This window comes from Lampetra fluviatilis, chromosome 4 (genome assembly GCF_964198595.1).
Source record: "Lampetra fluviatilis chromosome 4, kcLamFluv1.1, whole genome shotgun sequence".
Classification (NCBI taxonomy): Eukaryota; Metazoa; Chordata; class Hyperoartia; order Petromyzontiformes; family Petromyzontidae; genus Lampetra; species Lampetra fluviatilis.
The window spans coordinates 20202401-20223445 of NC_136278.1; the positions used below are offsets into that span (position 1 = coordinate 20202401).

The 21045-nt window shown below is 43.5% G+C and overlaps 1 long non-coding RNA gene across 2 annotated transcripts in view; it reads right to left on the reverse strand.

Annotated features, from left to right (window-relative positions):
• LOC144931322 (uncharacterized) overlaps positions 1-21045 on the reverse strand; it is a 73087-nt gene that overhangs the window by 35513 nt on the left and 16529 nt on the right. Inside the window, exons 2-3 of one of the 2 annotated variants that reach the window (XR_013636559.1) lie at positions 12594-12679; positions 9090-9111 (exon numbers count right to left, since the gene is read on the reverse strand). This is a non-coding gene — a long non-coding RNA (uncharacterized LOC144931322). Of the gene's footprint in view, positions 1-9089; positions 9112-12593; positions 12680-21045 lie in introns of those variants that run through there. The other variant, XR_013636560.1, reaches the window with a different exon arrangement.

Consider the following 21045-nt stretch of genomic DNA (forward strand, 5'->3'; position numbering starts at 1 on the left):
TTACTGACCAACGTGGTGAAGTATGGTCAATTAGTGGTTTGATGGTTTAACTCTGGCGCTGTAAACGTTCTATGGAAGAGAGACCCATTGGTGGGTTGGTATCATTGTTAGTGCCGCCTCAGGGGTCACGACTAGAGATGAGCATCGTCCCACGCCCCTTTGAGCAGGGAGACACCTGACTTGCAATACGCCGTGAGAATGTGGAATTTCTACTCGTGCTGGTTAGAGATCACTGACGAAGAATGTGCGACACCGCCAATGCTCATTTTAGTCGGAGGAAGCTGACTGAATATCAGAATCGGAATCTTTATTCGACGAGCTATAAAGTTATTTTTCCCAGATGTCCAATAGGTTTCAGGCATTATTACTACTATAATAAGCCAAGAATGTGTGTGTGTCCCGCGCGTGACGTCACTCCACATGAGGCCCGCCCCCTCGCGTGACGTCACACCACATGAGGCCCCTCCCGCGTGACGTCACTCCAGATGAGGCCCACCCCCCCTCATTAATATTCATGAGTGGGTGGATTTTTACACTAACGCAGAGAAAAGTCGGGCTGAATTCAATAATTTATTACACAAAGTCGCTTCAAATATGACGTTTCTTTCCAAAAAGTGACGGGAGAAAATAAATATACGCAGCACACTGCTACATCCGTACGTGACGTCACTGCAAAAGAGACCCCCCCCCCCCGTCATTAATATTCATGAGCGGGTGGATTTTTACACTCACGCAGAAGGTCGAGCGGATTTTTTTTCGCAAATTCGCTTTAAGTTTGATGTTTCTTTATTGAAAGTGAATCAAATAAACAATTCTACACAGCAACAAAGTGGATTTGGTGTCTTTATTTATTTCTTCAGCACTTGAGACAAAAGATAAGTCTAATTTATGCTTCTAAATTATGGTAAAATAGGCATTTTTTGGCGATTTTCCAAATATTGTATCGAATTCAAATTTATTTCAACCCCAGCGAGCGAAAGCAGAAGAAAGTAACATATCAGAGCAATGAATTTGAACAAATTGAAGGTCAGTTTAATACAGTTCTACAATTAAATGAAGTGAGGTGTTTTATGACGTAGTTTTGTGCAATAATCACTGGCATTAATACAGTGCTACAGTGAAATGCAGTAATGTGTTTGATGACAGCCTTTTGTGCAAGATTCACTGCCATTAATTTTCACAAGATACAATTATACTCTGCTCTTTTGGTCTTTCGGTAAAGTCACGTAGAAATAAAAAAAATAAAAAATCACGACGTTTCGATCGCAACACAAGCAATCATCTTCAGGTGAAAAACAATACAGCAGGCGGACTGCTGAGGCAGGAAGACATCTAGCGAGAGAGCTACTGCAGCCAAAGGTTATATAGGTTTGAGATGGGTACAACCCAAGGGTAAGTGGGCGGGGCTAGAGATGGAATTTGGAAGTAGATGTAAGATCGTAGAGCTAGATATACCTCGGCTATTGTGTTGCTAGAGATTAGCATGTTAATCTGTTAATGTAACCCCCCGGCTATGGTGCTGAAGAAGCCATTGTATTGCTCGAGATTAGAGATTAGCATGTCAATGTGAGACGGCTCCCGAGGCTGTCATGTTATCTACACGGTCCCAATCAGATATAAGATTTTTTTCTCTCAATGCTAAGTGTGATTGTAAGAGAGTCTTGTCTAAATTATCTAGTTCAAAACGGAGCAATCTTATTCTCTCTGAGATCAGGGCTAGGCCGGCCCTGAACAAGATCCGTTAAGCATTAGGAGAAGTGACAGCAGCAGATGTGAGTGTAAAGGCAATCGTTATTACCTTGGTGCCGCGGCATCTCTTCAGAAAAGTGAGCGACTCAATCAGATGAGCCTTTTTGTCTAGGAGTCTGTTAAAAGATATCATGCTTGTGTGGAAACCCTCCCCGTAAAGGCGGTTATATACTCTGGTAAATGTTTTCGTAAAAATTACAGCTTCTGTCATTGGACGGGCAAACAAAGCTAGTTAAGAATAATAATGCAGTCCGTGTCAAGACTAACGTTTTGAAATCCACTCTTCAGGGCGTCTCCGTGCTCGGTACAAAATTACCAGTTTATTTAAAATTGCACTGATGGTGCAAGCGCATGAAGCATTGTTGGCAGTTATTAGCATATTTTAATTAATGAATTGGTCTGAGAATTGGAATTATTATTCCAACATATTCGTGTCTTGGGGCAGGAAGAAAAAAAAGGCTTCCGCTGTCATTTTCCGATTTATACGTTGCATTTCGTGCAAGAAACAAAGATACAAGAACGCATGAAATAATTAAAGTCTCTGCAGTGGGGATGTGCGTTTTGCTATGTTGCGTGTGCGTGCGTGTTCGTTTTTTTTCTCTTTCTCTCTACAGCTTTTATTCACACCTTGAGCCAGAACGCGACGTGTTCTTTGAAACGAGAGCCCTAGGAGAGCCGCAGGTAAAAAGGCTCGCGTCGTAATTAACACCTTCATTTTATTTTTAAACTTTCGAAAGTGGTTTCGGCACTGACGGCAATCAAGAGCACTTCACAACGTGCGCCCGGGCGCGCGTGTCCCATTCTAATTGCGCTCGTAGGATGAGTAACTGCTGCCATGGCGAGATGGAGCAATGAAGGCAGCTCGCGTGCGGGTGCTCGGTGAATTTATGCATCGTAGCACCGTGGAGCTGATGACTGTTTTGCGTTGGCCTTTGTCAAGCAGTGGATGTACCAAGGCTGACGATGATGATGTTTGTATGTGTGTATGTTGAACTGTTTTCGCACCTTACCTAGCCAACCGCGCTCTTCGGAGGAGCGGGGGAACGACAAAATCGGAGGTGCGGTGTGTAGTTGGAAGCACAGTTCTCGTAAATGGAAGATCACAGGCTCGCATCATAGCCAGGAAACCAACAACGGTGGTTATGATAAGGGAGAGCGGACTCGGCCATGGGAATGTGGAATTTTGATCATAAAACCTTGTGCACAGTGGTGATACTTTCGGGGTGAAACCTTATGGCTCTCGTTCAGAATTCTGCCTGTGGAGGCCGCCGGTAACCCGAGTTCGATTCCTGGCCACGGTACCAACAGCTACTGACAATTGCAAGTGCGACTTTCAGCGAACGAATATTCAGCTACAAAACTGCCAGGGTGACTCAATTTTTCAATAACGTCATGACTCTGTCACCGTGTGACCCACAAAACCCACCTCCGAGTTGCCGGATTTTAAGTATGTCGCATCATCACCACTACACCTGCTATCACCCACAAACATTATTATTTTTTAATTTCAGCTATTTGTCAATCCACTGCTGGATGAAGTCATCTCTACATAGTCATTCATGGGTGGGGGGGTCGTGTGACCATACTTCGTCACGCTGGTTGGTGCAGGTTGGCGCCACGGTGGCAAGATGTTAACTACATCCCCTGGTACGCAGGAGGTAGTAGATTCGATCCCGACCCTGGCGCCTGTTGTACATTTGGAGTTTGCGTGTTCTCCCCGCAGTCATGTAGATTTTTCTCCGGGTCCGTCGGTTTTTCTCTCCAAATTTAGAATGAATGTGCGTTTGGAGTATTTGGCTGCTATATATTTCCACGTGTTATGCCACTTCATTGAGCTATCATTTGTGATAGCCAGGTTGCTTCTGAAAAATAACTATATAGCTCAGTGGGCCTTACCTTGTAAAATGAAGAAATTTAAATAGTAGTAGTCAACATCTAAAACCTGACTCCCACCATCATCCAGCCCAGAAGAATTCCCTATTCAAAACCCTACACCATAGGTCCCGTTGCATCTCCGGCCAGCACCACCTAGCCAGTGAACTGGAGCACGTACACCAAGCCCTCAAGATGAATGGATATTTGGACTGCACAATCCGCAAAGGTGTCACCCAATCAAAACCATCACCTTGCCATACATAGCAGGGGTCACCAAAATATTTACAAAATCATGAACAAACACAAGATCCTGGTTCCATTCAACACAGTACATGAAATTTGTGATCTGATCCCATCTGTGAAGGATGTGATCCCTGACATACAAACTAAGTTGTGTCTGCGACAGTAGTTACATTGGGGAAACTAAACGACATGTCTCGGACCGTGTTCGTGAACACAAGGCCGATCTGAAACACGGCAGGACCAATACCTTGGCTGTGGCTGATCATTGTTTCAAACGCTGTGGGCTCACACGATATTGATTTTTCCAAGACGAAGGTACTCTGCAAATCTACTGGCTATCATCAAAGATTTGTTCATTAAGCCATCCAAATATATAAACATAGACACAACTTCAACCGAGAAGATGGGTACAAATTGAGCAATCATTGGAAGGACGTTATTAACCAGGTAAAGTCTTAACTTGCTGTGATGTTTTCATCCTTTCTACCGATGTTAATTGACTCTCTGAGTTTCATTACTAGGTTGAATATCCTTGTATTTACAGACTGGGTGTCCACTGCCCCAGCCTCTGTGGTTGGACCATCTCTAGCTCCACCCACCTACCTTGATGCACCCATCTCAGGCCTATATAAGACCTTGTCTCAGCAGCTTTCGCTCTCTTTCACCTTAAGACGATTACTTGTGTTGCGATCGAAACGTTGTGATCTATTATTTTCTATTTACATGACTTGACCGAAAGAGCCAAAGAGTAGGAATTCCTGCAGTCACGAAAGCTTTAAATCAAGATTTAAGGTAAAGTGAATGGAGTTGAGCGTCTCTGTGAGCTGAATATCCTTTTTCCCGGAGGAGTAGGGATGGGGAGAGTGTTGAACACATGCTCTCGGTGCTCTGGTCACCGGCTCTGGGCATGCCATTGATCATTCAGCTGACATTGCAGCATTGAGCTAATTACCCAGATCTACTGGCCTGCAAGGACTCATGGAGGACTCCATAAATCATGCAGACAAACTTATGTTGCCAATACCATGGACCACTCAAAGCAGTCATTCCCGGACGGCCGGCACTGTGGCGATATACACACAGCATTCGACTCGCAATCGAAAAATTGCAACAACAAAAAATCTAAATCTCTCTGGGGTGAATAAACTCAGTGTCACTTTTGTGACAAGTCAGCAGTGTCACTTTATGGAATAACTAACCCTGCCATGGGAATGTGGATTTTGTTGTTGTTGTTTAATCAATGGGGATGCAAGTCTCCAAATCGGAAGACCACTGTTGACTTCCCACTTAACGCTACAATTCCGCATTGCTTCTCGAAGGAAGATGAACTGAATGGACCCTTGCCAAAGATTTAAGCCCACAACCGTTACAGTTGTGAGGTGGCCACTCTCTATGTATGTACGACGAGCTTCTTTCGCACCATACATAGCCAACCGTGCTTATCGGAGGTGCGATTACAGGGCCATACGGCCAGGTTGTAGAGACACAACAAGAAACATTATTTATCATCGTTAAAACCATGACCCATTGTCACCCTGAGGCTGTACCGAACTGTCCCCCACTGTGGTCAGAGACGACTCGTCCACATGAAGCTCCTGAAGGACAAGGCAGCGGGTAGGCGATGGCTACACTGTGCTGATGATTCCTCGTAACTATGAAACCGGTGTGCAGTCGCATCTTCGACCTGCTGTTGTCTAAATTAATATGGCCATAATGTTTACTCTTTTGAGTCTGCGGTCTAAAACGTGTATGACCATGATTATTAGAATATCGCTGCTTTACTAGATGAGGCCTGTTGAGCTATGTAGGTCTTTTTCAGAAGCGACCTGGCCACAAATGATAGCCCAATAAAGTGGTATATGGCGTGTACATTACATCATCCAAATACTCTAAACACGTGTTTTTAATGTGGAGGTAAAAACCGGAGGACCCTGAGAAAATTCCACGTGACCACGAGGAAAAAATGCAATAGAGATGGAACCCATGACATCCTGTATACCAGGCGAGGTAGTTAATATCTCGCCACCATGGCGCCCCAAACATTGCCGCGCATGCAACTCCCCTTCCGATATTAGGAATCCACTGGAGCTATGCACTTTTAAATCTAGATTCAAATGTATTCTTTAGAACTGATTTTTGTGGTTAGTTTGTTGTCCCACACACGCACCTCCGAAAGAAGTGAAACATACTTACTTACGATTCCGTCACGAAAGCAGCATAGCCCAACAAACGTCAAACGAAAAGAGAAACGTTGCCAATGAATGATTAATTATCTGAGTATCATGCCCCCCCTTCCCCTTCCCCCTGTGCCTCCTCCTCTCCCTCATCCTCTCTCTCTCTCTCTCGTTCTTGGGCTGCTGAACCGAGTCACTCTGCTCTCGTGCGAAAAGCTGGAACCGGACCACACCGCACGGAAACGGCCCTCGTGCGGCGAGGTGCACGCACTTATTACAGCGCTACTTGGCCAAGCGCACAGCAGATTAAAACCACAGCAGGGAGGCAAGGAATTGCCCGTTCCTCGGTGATCGTTATCCAAACAAACACTTGCAGTGTCTACAGGAGGACATTCTCAGCTGGCTTAAGGAGGGTTTTGTTACCTGATGCAGATGTATGTTCGCTTCACTCATGTGTAGACGAGGTAAACAATACAACACATTGATACATTGCATTCGTGCCACCATGCGCGGTAGCCATGTCTTCATGGGCTCGATCCCGACCCTCACGCCAGTACATTTGGAGTCTGCATGTTCTCCCTCCCCATGGTCGCGTGGATGTTTCTCCAGATCCTCCAGTTTTTCCCTCCACATTTAGAATTAACATGCCTTTATATTATTCGGCTGCTATCAATGTCCACGCGAAAAGCCACTTCGTTTAGCTATCATGTGTGATAGCGAGGTCGCTTCTGAAAAATATCCATTTAGCTTGGTCGGCCATACCTGGTAAAATAAGACAGTTTAATAATCGTATCATTCCGGTTTGCATAGTTTTATTGTGAAAATTTCACATTTTTATGGGAGGCGCCAGTAACTCCAAAGCGCTGATGTTAAAAAGCACCGCGCTTAATCGATGACCCACGGAGGGACCGCATGCCTAGCCGTTGACCCCGTGACTGGGATTTGAACTCTCAGCCCCACGACTGCGAGGAGGCCATAGCGTGACCACAGCGCCAGGCAGCAGGATTCACTTGTGAGCGCGCACCGATGGATTCGTCGGCTACTAATCACAACGCAGTCACGCGAGTCTCGTACCATACAGATCTCTGACATAAACCCCGAATTAATCACACTATGTGAGCAGGTATACGGGGCACGTGATTTATTACCTTATATGGCACCGACACATATCTTTTTTTAATAATTCATTATCCAAACGCGGGATAGTTGTCATCGAGCTGAGTAAAGTAAAAGTTTCAATAAATATTAATGAGTTTTAACGAGGTAGGGTTTTGGCACGAAATTGTGCAGTGTCCCTGAATTAGACCAACAGCAAACTAAAATAATTCCACCCGGTTACGGAATTGTGAAGCGAGGCTGCGCGTGAACGCGTGGGGTAGAATTAATTAGTAATGCACGTGTAGGTGTTCAGTTACTGAGGCTCGACACGATCTTTAAGCATTTGTCAATTAATACGTTTATACATTATTTACTACAAAGCACAGGATTTCCAGCCAGGCAGCACAATGGTGTATAACGATATCTCTACTACTAAACTAAAACGATGTTTTATTTTACCAGGTAAGGCCCACTGAGCTATATAGCTATTTTTGAGAAGCGACCTGGCGATCGCAAATGATAGCTCAACGAAGTGGTTTAACGTCATGTGGACATTTATAGTAGCCAAATACTCGGAATGCATGTCTTTTTTTATGTAGAGGGAAAAGCAGGAGGACCCAGAGAAAAATCCATAATAATGTAATCATTTCTACTTGTAATGCACCAAACAGCATTCGTACATTCTCATAGAGAAAGAACTACTCAGAGGGCCGAGAGACCAGGGAAGAAGAACAAGGCAGCCACGGGATGAGCCAGCTATAACAGCTGTCCAAGCCCTGCGGTCCTCTACATATGAAGAAGGTGTTACACTGGTCTACAGCCAAAATGCTTCCGAAATAAATGTAGTCCAACTTTACTAATTCAAGGTCACTGAGAATGAAAATTATGCTTAAAATTGTTGATTGGCTCTAGTTTTCAAGATATGTTACTGGGTCAGTATATACAACCCTTGACTTGGGAATTGCAGAGGATAAGTGAATTATAAAGGGAAGGGATCTCAATTTAAACCAGAAATGACTAAAATACATCTTTGACTGGATCTATGAATACATCTATGAGTGGGTTTGGACAGTGCTTGCTTTTTGAGCAGAACAATGAATGATGCAATCTGAACCTGGTATTGCATCATACATGATATAAATTGCATCAAGATAAGATAAAGGAAGGTGTTTTTCTTGGTCCTCAGATTCGTGAACTTCTTCGAGATGATGCTTTTGATAGTGCACTGCGTGCCAAGGAAAAGACGGCATGGAAAGCCTTCCAGTTAGTGCCAGCAAATTTTCTCAGAAACAACAAGGCAGACAACTACAGGGAGTTGGTGGAAAACCTCAAGGCATACAAAGCCTTGGTTACAACATATCACTAAGGATACATTTTTTACACTATCAACTACATTTATTCCCACCGAACTGCGGAGCAGTGAGCGACGAGTAATGCAAACGATTTTACCAGGACATTGCAACAATGGAGAAACGCTATCAGGGCAAATGGAGCCCATCAATGCTTGCAGACTATTGCTGGACAGTGACAAGAGATGCTCCATTTAATGAATACAAGAGACAAGCCAAGAAGCGCCGAGTAGACACTGAATAAGGACTAAACTATGCACTTAAAAAACATAACAGTTTTTTTATTTTTGTTTCATAATACATTTTATTTATATAAACCTTTTGCTGATTTTTAAGTGTTACATGAACAGGACAGGTGACATGTTATCATGTAAAGCAACCATAAACACATGCAAAGACCTAGGTTTACAATTTATGAGTAAAACTCTATCTACACAAGATACATAGACGTAAAATATAAAAACTTTAATAAATTGGAAACATTAACCAATCAGTTGTTTTAATTGCCATATTTGAATTCAGCACATCAGAATCCATAATAAACAGCACATTTCATCTCTGAAGCAGACGACGTCTAGAAAAGTGTAGACCAGTGAATTATCGGCGAATGAATGAGAGTTTACCTGTGGGAGGAAACCGGAGCACCCAGAGAAAATGCACGCATGAGAGGGGGAAACACTCGATACCGTACAGACAACAGGTGGAGTCCACCTGTTCTGTTCTGCTTCCTCCTGGCGAGCCAGCGTATGACACCTCCTCGACGCCCATGAGAAGGGAGTTTCACAACATTTGTGCGGTGATCCACCAACCCTCACACACCACAGTGCTGGGCTACAGGCCCATGCCACCACCACCCGGATTAATCTGAAATAGCCCAAAATTTGGCCTAGAAACGTAATGTTTGTTGATCCAAATAAAAAAAAGTTTCTGATTAATGCGAAAATGTGACATCTCAGGAAGTGACATCATTTACACGATGTCCCATCCGTGATTTTCCCACCACAAGTTTTGTCACATGGCGTCGGGTGACATCACTTTAGTTCATACGATGACCCGTTACATTCCTTTAAATTGAGTACAGTCGTTCCTCATTAAACGGCAGCTCAATATATGCAGTTTCGTGATAACGTAAACTAATAATTAGAGAACGAATTCGATAGGCACTACGTTACATTGGCATTTGCGGCTCTTTAAGGACTGCTTCGTGACATTTGTTTATTAAGGACCATTTATTATTCACATTGATTGCGGCTTTTTAAATATCGATATTTTTTCTACCGAATATTTAAAAGGCTTTTCTTGTTATTTTGGTTGCCAACGCAGGAACTAACCCCTACCATGGAAATGTGGAGTTTTCACTGGCTTCACGGCTGCTGTGCAACTGCTCTTCAGCAAAGGCGACACTTTGAGTTGACATTTTTTGGGGGTAATGCGTAAAATATGAAGTCGACTGCCCAGCCCTCTCACACTGGCTTGGACTAATGGTGATAAATGTCACATAATTTGCAATGGACCTTAAGCTGCTTTGGCACGGATTCCTCTAGGTCAATCGTGGAGAGGGGGGTAGTGTGAGTTTAGCTGAGGGTGAGTTGGGCAGTGCAGTTAAGGAATGTCATGCTCGAGAAAGTAATAACAGCAAAGCTTGCATGCAGTAAAAATACCAAAGTGGCTTCCTGCGCAAAGGAGCATAATATAAAATAAACATTTTTTTTTATTTTACCAGTTAAGGCCCACTGAGCTATGTAGCTATATTTTTTTCAGAAGCAACCTGGCTATCACAAATGATAGCTCAACGAAGTGGCTTATCATGTGGAAAATTATTGCAGCCAAACACTCAAAACGAATACTCTATGGTTCTTTCCGTAAAGTCACGTAGATAGAAAAAATAATAAAAGAACACGACGTGTCGGTCGCAACACAAGCATCCGACGGACAGAACACGACGTTTCGGTCGCTACACAAGCGTCCGACGGACATTTGTGCTGCGACCGAAACGTCATGTTCTTTTATTCTTTTTTCTATCAAAGTGACTTTACCGAAAGAACCAGAAAATATGGATTCCTGCAGTCACGAAAGCTTCAAATCAAGACTCAAAACGAATGTTCATTCTAAATGTTGAGGGAAAAACCGGAGGACCCAGAGAAAAATCCACGTGACCACGGGGAGAACACAAACTCCAAATATACAGCAGGCGTCAGGGTCTGGATCGAACTCACGACCTCCTTCATCCCAGGCAAGGTAGTTCACATCTCGTCACCGTGAGCATGGGGAGCTGCTCAGCACCTTTCGGAAGAAATTCCACATTCCTATGGCAGGGTTGAGCTCTACATTTTGGCAACCACTTGTGACTTCCCATGAAGTGGTACTCATGTTATCAACCCTGAAGGGATGGACAGTTTAGTCGATGCTGTTGACACTGCGTTGAAGGTCCTTATTAAAGGTTCAGCCGACTCAGAGGAAGGCCCAAAACCAGTTCAGATATCGCTTGGTCACATGTCTTAGCCATTGCCAAGAATCGAACTCGGATTGCCGGGATCACGGTGCAGTATGATTACCACTGTGCCACCGCTTCCCACAATAATGCAATATTAAACAACAGCAACACAAACAGAATCTGAATATTTGTACTGGAGGAATCGGATGAGCTATAAAGCTCTTTCTCACAGATGTCCAAACAACTAGTACACCCGATCACACAGCACTAGCATGCTTTGCTGGGTAGTAGGGAGCGATGCACAGGACCACACGGTCATGACGGGCACACAGAGGACATGGTGATGAAAGTGGACGTCCCGGGAGCGTGTGGGAGAGACGTGGATAAGGGCACCTCAAGAATCTGCACACAACGATTTCTGAGGACACGTGGAGGAGAGCCGGGCTGATAAGGATTGATTACACATTTCAAAATGGTGAGACAGGAAAGGGATTCAATTCACTGATAACTTGAGATTATTTTTTTTGTGGCCAGCTTACGTTATTTTCAGGACAATGGCCGGCCTGCGAATAGATTAACAGCGAAAGGCTCGGTTCCGAATTTGCCAAAGGTCACTGGAGGTAATTTAAATGTGAAGCCAGGAAAGGTGTGCTCAGGTTAATTAATAGTTCTGTGCGATGAGACGCGGTGGGCGGGAGGCTGAAAGTCAGGAGGAGTTGGGAGGAAAGGTGAGGGACCGAGCCAAGGGAACCGCCCTCTGACATCCGCAGTCAAAATGAATCAGCCAAGAGTCTGAGCGTCCCCCCCGCTCACGTGAAGAACATAGCGGTATTGATCTCCACGTTTTGGTGTGAGAGCGTATACAGCAGTGGCTCTCACCTGGCTGTACTGGGAGTACGTGGGGTAATTACAAACGTGCGAAATTACACATTCGAGCCATTGGTGAATAATCATGTATGAATCTGGCAATACAAAATAACCACGATAAAATGTAAATCCATATGGTAACATAGAACGATATATTCTTGGTTCTTTCGGTAAAGTCACGTAGAAGAGAAATAATAAAATACTAATAATAAAACATAATACAGTTCTCACGACGTTTCGGCCACAACGCAAGCAGCCATAGAACGATATAAAATACCTTTCTAAACTCAATGATCGTAAACTATGTTGGTTTTCCAAGAGTAACCAGCGTGCGTGAACAAACCACGTCACGAGTGCAGAGCGTCCATTGACATTTTATTTTTATTTCGCTTGCAGGTACTAGCAGATAGTTAGGATACCTCACAAAGTGGGCAATTGGTTATAATATTGATGTTCATTATTCGTACATTTATTTCTCAGAACCATGCTGGGTTAGGAATGGGGGAGTACTGGGTTGAAATAAAATTCAAAACGGGGTACAGGAGTAGCCAAACAAAGGTTGAGAACCACTGATATTGAAGTATTGGCCTTCATAGAATTATAGCATCGGAGTAGAAATAGTTTACAATATATGAACATCTCCTTCCCCCTTGTGGGGTGATTCCAGGGGTCAGGTCGTTGGCGTATTCCAAGGCGACGATTAGGAAAGTCACCTTTTGTAAAAAGTTAACGCTGCACAATTTGTCACAACTTTTTCGTGAAAGTCTCTTACAAATGAAGTCGTGGAAATTATTTTTTACTCACGGGAGCATCTGCGTCCATCCAGATAGTCGCGTACAAGTGGGATTACTGAATACGGTGTGCTCCTGCCTCTGTCCGTATCACACCGACTGCAAGCACAGCAACATAACATTCAGTATGAGGGTATGAAAGAAAATAAGAATAGGTTTTACCCTTTCTGGCAATAAAATCAAATTTTTTTCATACTTTGATACTGGCAAAAAGATCCCATTTTGTAGCTGCTCACCCCGAGCTATAAATGCTCTGCTACGTGCATTGTCTTTGTGCTGTTCGCCTTTTGGCGTTCTCTAGTCTGGCAACTGGTGAGACTAGGCCCTTAAGAAGGCTGTCTCTGGTATAGACCGATCAGTTTCCAAGACAATACATATATTATCAGAGCATAATAGGGGTTTTCGCCTTTTTTCTAGCAACAAAACTGAAACCTTTTTACAAGGAATAATGTGTGCATTAACCACAATACGTGTGGTCAAAATGCAAACAAAAAACACACTCTGATAATATATGCATTGTCTTTTAAACGGATTGGTCCACACCAGAGACGGCTCTCTTTGAGCTGTACGCCTTTTGGCGCCCTCTGGTCTAGCACCAATAGAGACGAGGCTCAAAAGAAAGCCGTCTCTGGTGTGGACCAATCAGTTTAAAGGACAATGCATATATTATCAGTGTGTTTTTTGTTTGCATTTGACCACAAGTATTGTGGTTAATGCACACAGGATTCCTTGTAAAAATGTTTCAGTTTTGTTGCTAGAAAAAAGGCGAAACCCCCTATTATTATATTTTGGTACTGGCAAAGGAGGTCTAATGATGTTATAAGAGCACGTTTTGGTTTGCATGTTTACCACAAGTACGTGTGGTTAATGCAGACATTATTCCTTGCATAATGTTTCTATTTGGTGTTTGAACATCTTAACATCTGTTTTAGTGCCAGAAAGTATAAAACCTATTCTTATTTTTTTTCGTAACTTTCAATGTTGCTATGCTGGCACTGTGATCCTGAAAACCACAGTATTTGAAAACAATCCCAGGTACGAGCGAGAGGATAATACTCAAACAATCGCACATATAGTTCAGCAACGTACTTGCTGAACTATTAAACTACTTGCTGGAAATTATTTCAATTAGTTTTTTTATTAATTAAGGGTTTGTCTTTTACTCAAGAGCTACTCGTAGGTAACTATTCATATGCATTTGTAAATACTGGTAATCAGAAAACATTTTGTGTTTATTTAATTATCATGAAGCCCCATGGTATTAATTGCGGTTTGCAATTCTTATCAACTATTGTCTCTCTGAACAACGACCGTCTCCCGAAACGTTGCCGATTATACATATTTTTATTTTAAGGCCGCAGTGTTATTGACAAATGTGTCGAATTTTTTTGTGTTACTTGCTGTACTGTAATTCCCTGACCTCGCAGCATATCGTGTTGGGAGCGATACACGAGGCATTGTCCAGCAAACCACGGGTGCATCCAGCCCGTTGCATTTATCACAAACACCCGTGGCCGCGTGACTCATGAGCAAACTAACCAAACTCTTCAGTACCCCAAGCAACGCGAGTGGGTGCGTGTTCATGAAAAAATTGTTGTGCATCAAACATCGAACTCAAATCCTCACGAACGTATAACACAGCAAATTAACCGAAGAAATCTAATTAATCTCTGTCGTATAATGTATGTTGAACTTCCTTTGCAGCGTACGTAACCAACCGTGAGAATCGGAGGTGTCGGCTATATTTTTGCTCATCTAACTACATCCCCGTGTCTTGTCTACATATCTACTGTCATCGCATTTGGAGTTTATAAACCATTCGTAGTTTAGAAATCTAAAGGGGGAGGGGGGGCGGGGGTGCTTAGGGCGGCCGCGCCGCCACCAGTGAGTGACAAATGCACAACCACCTCGTGGTTGTCAGAGCCTCGGCCCGGAAATGATTACATTGCAGACATTGAAAGCATACCCGGAAGCTTTTGTTGGCCCTTAATGTGCAAAATGTATGGGCAGGATGAGAAAGCAACCTTTGCCCAAGGCTAAAGAGCGTTCACGTAATTGAAATGGGGCTCTAAACCAATTTGATTCAATTAAATTTTTATTGCAGTTTTTTTTCAAAGCATTCTCAAGGGCCCGAGATCCTTTGATGTGAATATTATGTGTCGAACCTCATGGATGTTTACATCTTTATTTCAAGGTTTCATGACTGCAGGAATTCATACTCTTTGGGTCTTTCGGTCAAGTCACGTAAATAATAAATAATAAATCACGTTTTGAACGCAACACAAGCAATCGTCTTCAGGTGAGAGAAAGAAGGCTGCTGAGACAAGGTTCTATATAGAGATGGGTGCGTCAAGGTAGGTGGGTGGAGCTCGTGATGTTCCGACCACAGAGGCTGGGGCAGTGGCCTTTGTATTGTGAGAGATTAGCATGTCAATGGCTGGGGCAGAGGCCTTTGTATTGTGAGAGATTAGCCTGTCCTGAGATGGGTGCATGAAGGTAGGTGGGTGGAGCTAGAGATGGTCCAACCACAGAGGCTGAGGCAGTGGACACCCAGCCTGTCAATACAAAGACATCCAACCTAGTAATGAAACTCAGAGAGTCAGTTAACATCGGTAGAAAGGATGGAAATATCACAGCAAGTTAAGACTTTACCTGGTTAATCATGTCCTTCCAATGATTGCTCAATTTGTACCCATCTTCTCGGTTGATGTTGTGTCTATGTTTATTTATCTGGATGGCTTCATGAATCAATCTTTGATGATAGCCAGTGGGTTTGCAGAGTACCTTCGTCTTGGAAAATCACGGATAAAACCACATACAATAACAAAATTCAGGACCTACTCAATGATGGCAGCTATACCAAAATCAATAGAGATCCTACCAACCGCCTGGTTACGAAAACCAACAATATCATCACTGATTCGACGTCTTTAATCGAACCAACCAAGCGGCTCTCTCTAAAACCCTCTGCTGCTAGACCATCCAGATTTTATGGCTTACCATAAATCCATAAAGAAGGTACACCGCTCCGTCCTATCGTCTCCACCATTGACTCACCCACCTATAAACTGGCTCGATTTCTGTCTGAGACCTTTCTTCCATTCACTGGCAAGACCACCTCAGCTGTACTTAATTCAGCTCATTTGGTTTCTCTAATTAAAGACATCTCACTATCTCCAGGTGATTTGCTTGTTAGTTTTGATGTGGTCTCTCTTTTCACCAAAGTTCCTGTGCCTGACACCATTGCAATCATTGAAGATTTGGTCCAACAAGGACTGAATGCTAATGTACCAACCCTGGTGAGACACTGTCTTACCAACACTTACTTCACCTGAAATGGTACATTCTACAAACAAGATGAAGGTACCCAAATTTGTTCACCCTTATCGCCAGTGGTAGCCAATGTTTTCATGGAAAATTTTGAGACAGATGCCATCCAGGCATCTGCCCTACGTCCTTCCTTGTGGAAGAGATACGTAGATGACACGTTCGTCATCTGTCCACATGGCCCGCTAGCACTGAACCAATTCTTCAACCACATAAATTCCATACACCCAGCTATCAAATTCACCATGGAAGTGTAAAAGGATGACAAGTTACCATTTTTGGATGTTTTAATCGAAAAGAGACCAGATAGCTCATTAGGACACTGTCTACAGGATAGCCACCTACACAGATACCTTTCTAAAACCTGACTCCCACCATCATCCAGCTCAGAAGAATTCCCTCATCAAAACCCTACACCATAGGTCCCGTTGCATCTCTGACGAGCACCACCTAGCCAGTAAACTGGAGCACGTACACTAAGCCCCCCAACCGTGGGGAAAAAAACATCTGATGACCGAATTAAAACCATCACCTTGCCATACATAGCAGGGGTCACCAAAAATATTTACAAAATCATGAAGAAACAAGATCCAGGTTCGATTCAAGGTGCTCTGCAAACCTTCTGGCTACCATCAAAGATTGTATTCATGAAGCCATCCAGATATACAAACATAGACATAACTTCAATCGAGAGGATGGATACAAATTGAGCAATCATTGGAAGGACTTGATCAACCAGGTAAACTTTTAACTGTTGTGTCAGCCGACTCTCTGAGTTGCATTGCATTGTTAAGTTTTGCTAAGTTTGATGTCTCAGCTTTCTTCTCTCTCTCTCACCTAAGCCCTCGTGGGATTGCACTCTCTTTCCCACAAGCCCTCGTTTCATTGCACACTCGTTTAGTCTCATTTCATTGCACACTCTCACTATCACATGCCCCTTGGATTGCACTCTCATTCTCACATGCCCTACATGCTAATCTCTCCCAATCTCTAGCCCCCACTCTCTTGCCCGATGCGGCACCCCCCCTTCCCCCCTCTCGGTCTATATAATGCCTCGTCCACAGCAATCTGTTTCTTTCACCTGAAGACGATCGCTTGTTGTTGTAATCGAAACGTTGTGATCTATTATTTTAATTGTATTATTTTTATTTTCTATCTACGTGACTTTACCGAAAGAACCAAAGAGTACAGTACGTAATATTCGTGATCTGATCCCATCTGTGAAGAATGTGATCCCTGACATGCAATACCCCAGGGTCTACAAACTGAGCTGTGTCTGCGGCAGTAGTTACATTGGGGAAACTAAACGACATGTCTCGGACCGTGTTCGTGAATACAAGGCGGATCTGAAACACGGCAGGACCAATATCTCGGCCATGGCTGATCATTGTTTTAATGCTGTGGGCTCACACGATATTGATTTTTCCAAGATGAAGGTACTCTGTAAACCCACTGGCTATCATCAAAGATTTGTTCATCAAGCCATCCAGATATATAAACATAGACACAACTTCAACCGAGAAGATGGGTACAAATTGAGCAATCATTGGAGGGACGTGATTAACCAGGTAAAGTCTTAACTTGCGATGATGTTTCCATCCTTTCTACCGATGTTAACTGACTCTAGTTTCATTACTAGGTTGGATGTCCTTGTATTGCCAGGCTGGGTGTCCACTGCCCCAGCCTCTTTAGTTGGACCATCTCTAGCTCCACCCACCTACCTTGATGCACCCATCTCAGGACAGGCTAATCTCTCACAATACAAAGGCCACTGCCCCAGCCTCTGTGGTTGGACCATCTCTAGCTCCACCCACTTACCTTGATGCACCCATCTCAGGCCTATATAAGACCTTGTCTCAGCAGCTTTCTCTCTCTCACCTGAACACGATTGCTTGTGTTGCGATAGAAACGTCGTGATCTATTATTTTCTATTTACGTGACTTGACCAAAAGACCCAAAGAGTATGAACTCATGGATGTTTATCACGAGTTCATCAGCGACGGCTGGGACTGCGAGGAGGAAAAAATGTTATTACATCTTTGGCACGAAAAAAACTGTCACGGCCACGTGCTTAAATATCTACCACACAAATCTGCTTCAAATTAAAATCAAATATGAATAAATTAACACAAGCGTGCACGTAAAAAACATTGTTTTAATCTTAATTGTGAAAAGTGATGTCACATGTTGATAATGCTTCTTTTAAAATGTGTTGTTTAAAATCTACATTTGACCCTGTTTGGGTAGATTATGATTTCTAATTATTGGTGTCTTTCATCCCATTTCCATCTCATTATTATTTCATTAAGCGTCAATTCATTTCAAAGATGAGCATCAATTACAAAGGCCCCGCGAATCCACTCTCACAGATTAGGTTGGCATCTGTTATAAGGCAGTGGGTATTATGTGGCCTAGCCACTGGATTCTTTTGCACCAAATTTGCCATTCAATTCCTGCTACAGCCACATGGTAATTTATACGGGAAATTATATATATTTTACATGATTTGTATAGAGAAGCGGATGTAACGATCGTATTACCTTATTTGTAAGATTTGCCCAATAGTTTCCCGAGTCAAATCCCGAAATGTAAGCTTACTTGCAGTTAAATGACATACAAAATATGTCTATGTTAGATATATCCAGAAAAAACCTTGAACGAGGCTCAAGACACATGGCTACCAATGTAGGCCCTCTTTAGAGACGTTCGACCATTTTCTCATTCGCCGGAGGACTGCTACACTTCAGTCATCTAGCGATTCTATCAAATATCACGATTCAGGGTTGTAATTCAATTCAAGAATCTGTTCAGTTTGCCTCATATTTACAGCTAATTTGAATGGGTTTTTTTACGTTGCTTTGTCTCAAGCAGTTTTGTTTGCTCCATTCTATGAAATCTAACATGATCGTGACATACAATTAGTATACGATGGAATTAATTCATTCTTACGCCCACAATTCTACACGTGAACTTTGTGTGTAAGAATCGATCCATCGTTACACTCTTCGCGTTGTCGCCGTGCGCGGAGAGATCCCCACGAGCGAATCGACACTCACGACCCACACAGCGGGACGATTAACCAGTGGGGCTAGGGCTGAATGATTTGGGGGAAATATCTAATTGCGATTTTTCTGACAGATATTGCGATTTGATAGGCGATTACATTTTTTTAAGTCAAGCTTCAGTTCAATATTTACTGTGTAATAGATTTAAAACATGTGATAGGGCATTACCACATGATACCATCAAAATATGAACTGCTCTATATATTCTAATGCAAGGATGAGAACTTAAAAGATATGAATTGCTTCCAACATGTATTTATTAAAATGTTTTAATTAAAATGTAACAATCAAACATAGAACAATTGTTAAGTTAAATAAATAAAGTTAGAATAAGAAATAATAAAACAATTCCAACAAGAAAGTAATCGGAAAGTTATTATAATACAAAAATAAACATTTCCAATAAGAAAGTAATAGGACTTTTCAATTCGCAAAAAATCGCAGCCTTTGCGATTTGCTAATCGCATTGTTTCAAAATTGAGATTTCTATTTGAAATCGATTAATCGTTCAGCCCGAGCAATCACCCTCGCCAAACCGCGTTCTCCTGGCCAGCCCACAGCCAAGTAAAAAACCTGCAAGCATCACAACGACTACGCGTCTCTCGTCGTGATCCACCAACCCTGCCTCCAAAGCGCCGGACGAGTGACCGTGCGTCGCAAATGCGCGCGCCCGGTTTCAAGGCGTTTGGCGCGGCGTCGACGCCGTTTGTTGGCAAGGGAAGCACGCGGTGGCAAGAGAAGCGCGCGGTTACGCCGCCAGCGAGCTGGCACCGTGATCCGTGAGCCGATGGGACCCGGCGGACGGTGCCCTGCGCGGATGTTTTAACGTGCGGCACAATAACAGGGACGGGTGGCGGCGGGCGGGTGGGAGGGGGCGGCGTGGAAGATGTCACTCTGCGAAGTGGAATCGCTCGTTAGCAGCGGCTCCGACGCCACAATCTGTTTCGCGCAAATTAATCATCGCGGCCGCCGGGGCTGCCCGCGTGCGCGCGAGGAACGCAACGCGAGGTCTCGCGTACCAGTTATTTATATCCGTCAAGTCGCACATTTAAATGACAATACAACTAAGCGATTATTCATTTTGTGCAGGCATCAGCTGGGTATGGAAAAAAAGGCAAGAATATTCATCAGCGTGATTAGCATTGCCCAGCTGCAGCAGCAGTGGTATTATCATCTTCAGCAGGAGCAGCAGCAGCGTCATCATCGTCACCATTAGCAACAGGAGCTGCAGCATCTTCATTGTCAGCAGGAGCATCGGCGAGCTGCAGTACCATCATCATCAACACCTTCATCATCACTAACATCGCCATTATCATCATTGGCAATTGCAACTGTAACGGTATCAGCATCAACATGAGCAGCATGAATGACACCATCGTCTGCAAAGGCATCTTCTAAATCATCTATACGCTGAAATAAATATCAATACAACAATGCCATCACAACCAGCAGCATTTGCAGAAGCAACGTCTGTCAATCTATTTCCATTTTAAGAGACAAGCGATGTCTGTACAGGTGTTGTCCAGAAATATTTTGCGTTGAATAGCAACACTGCGTTGTTCAAAATGCACACATTACAACAACAAAAACATTACAACAAAAAAACAACAATCGCCAAGGTAATACCAAAGACAAAGGTCCCCCCGTATAGCCTTGAACAGACTATAGGGGCAAGTGCTGTTAGCGAGCACCTATTAGACCCGGCACGGCACCAGAGGGGGTATTTGGCCAGCACCACGCCCGGCCGCCGTTGTCTTCCTAGTAGCGATGTTTACACACCTCGCCAAATACTCATTTGAGGCTGTGTCGACCTAGGTGAGGCCCAGGAACGGTTCAGATAATCGTCACCGGTGTTGGCCGTGCGCGGGAATCAAACTCGGGTCGCAAGGTTCTTAGCGCAGCGCGTTAACTGCTACACCACCGCTCCCCACACTACCGTATACACACGCGCATTAACTTGAGCTCCATCGCAAGAACGCATGTTGATGAAAGCGCTGGACTTGTTTTTAGGCGACGAAGAGGCGTGCCAACATTCACGAGGTTCAAATTAAAAGTCCATTTGCAGAAACTGAT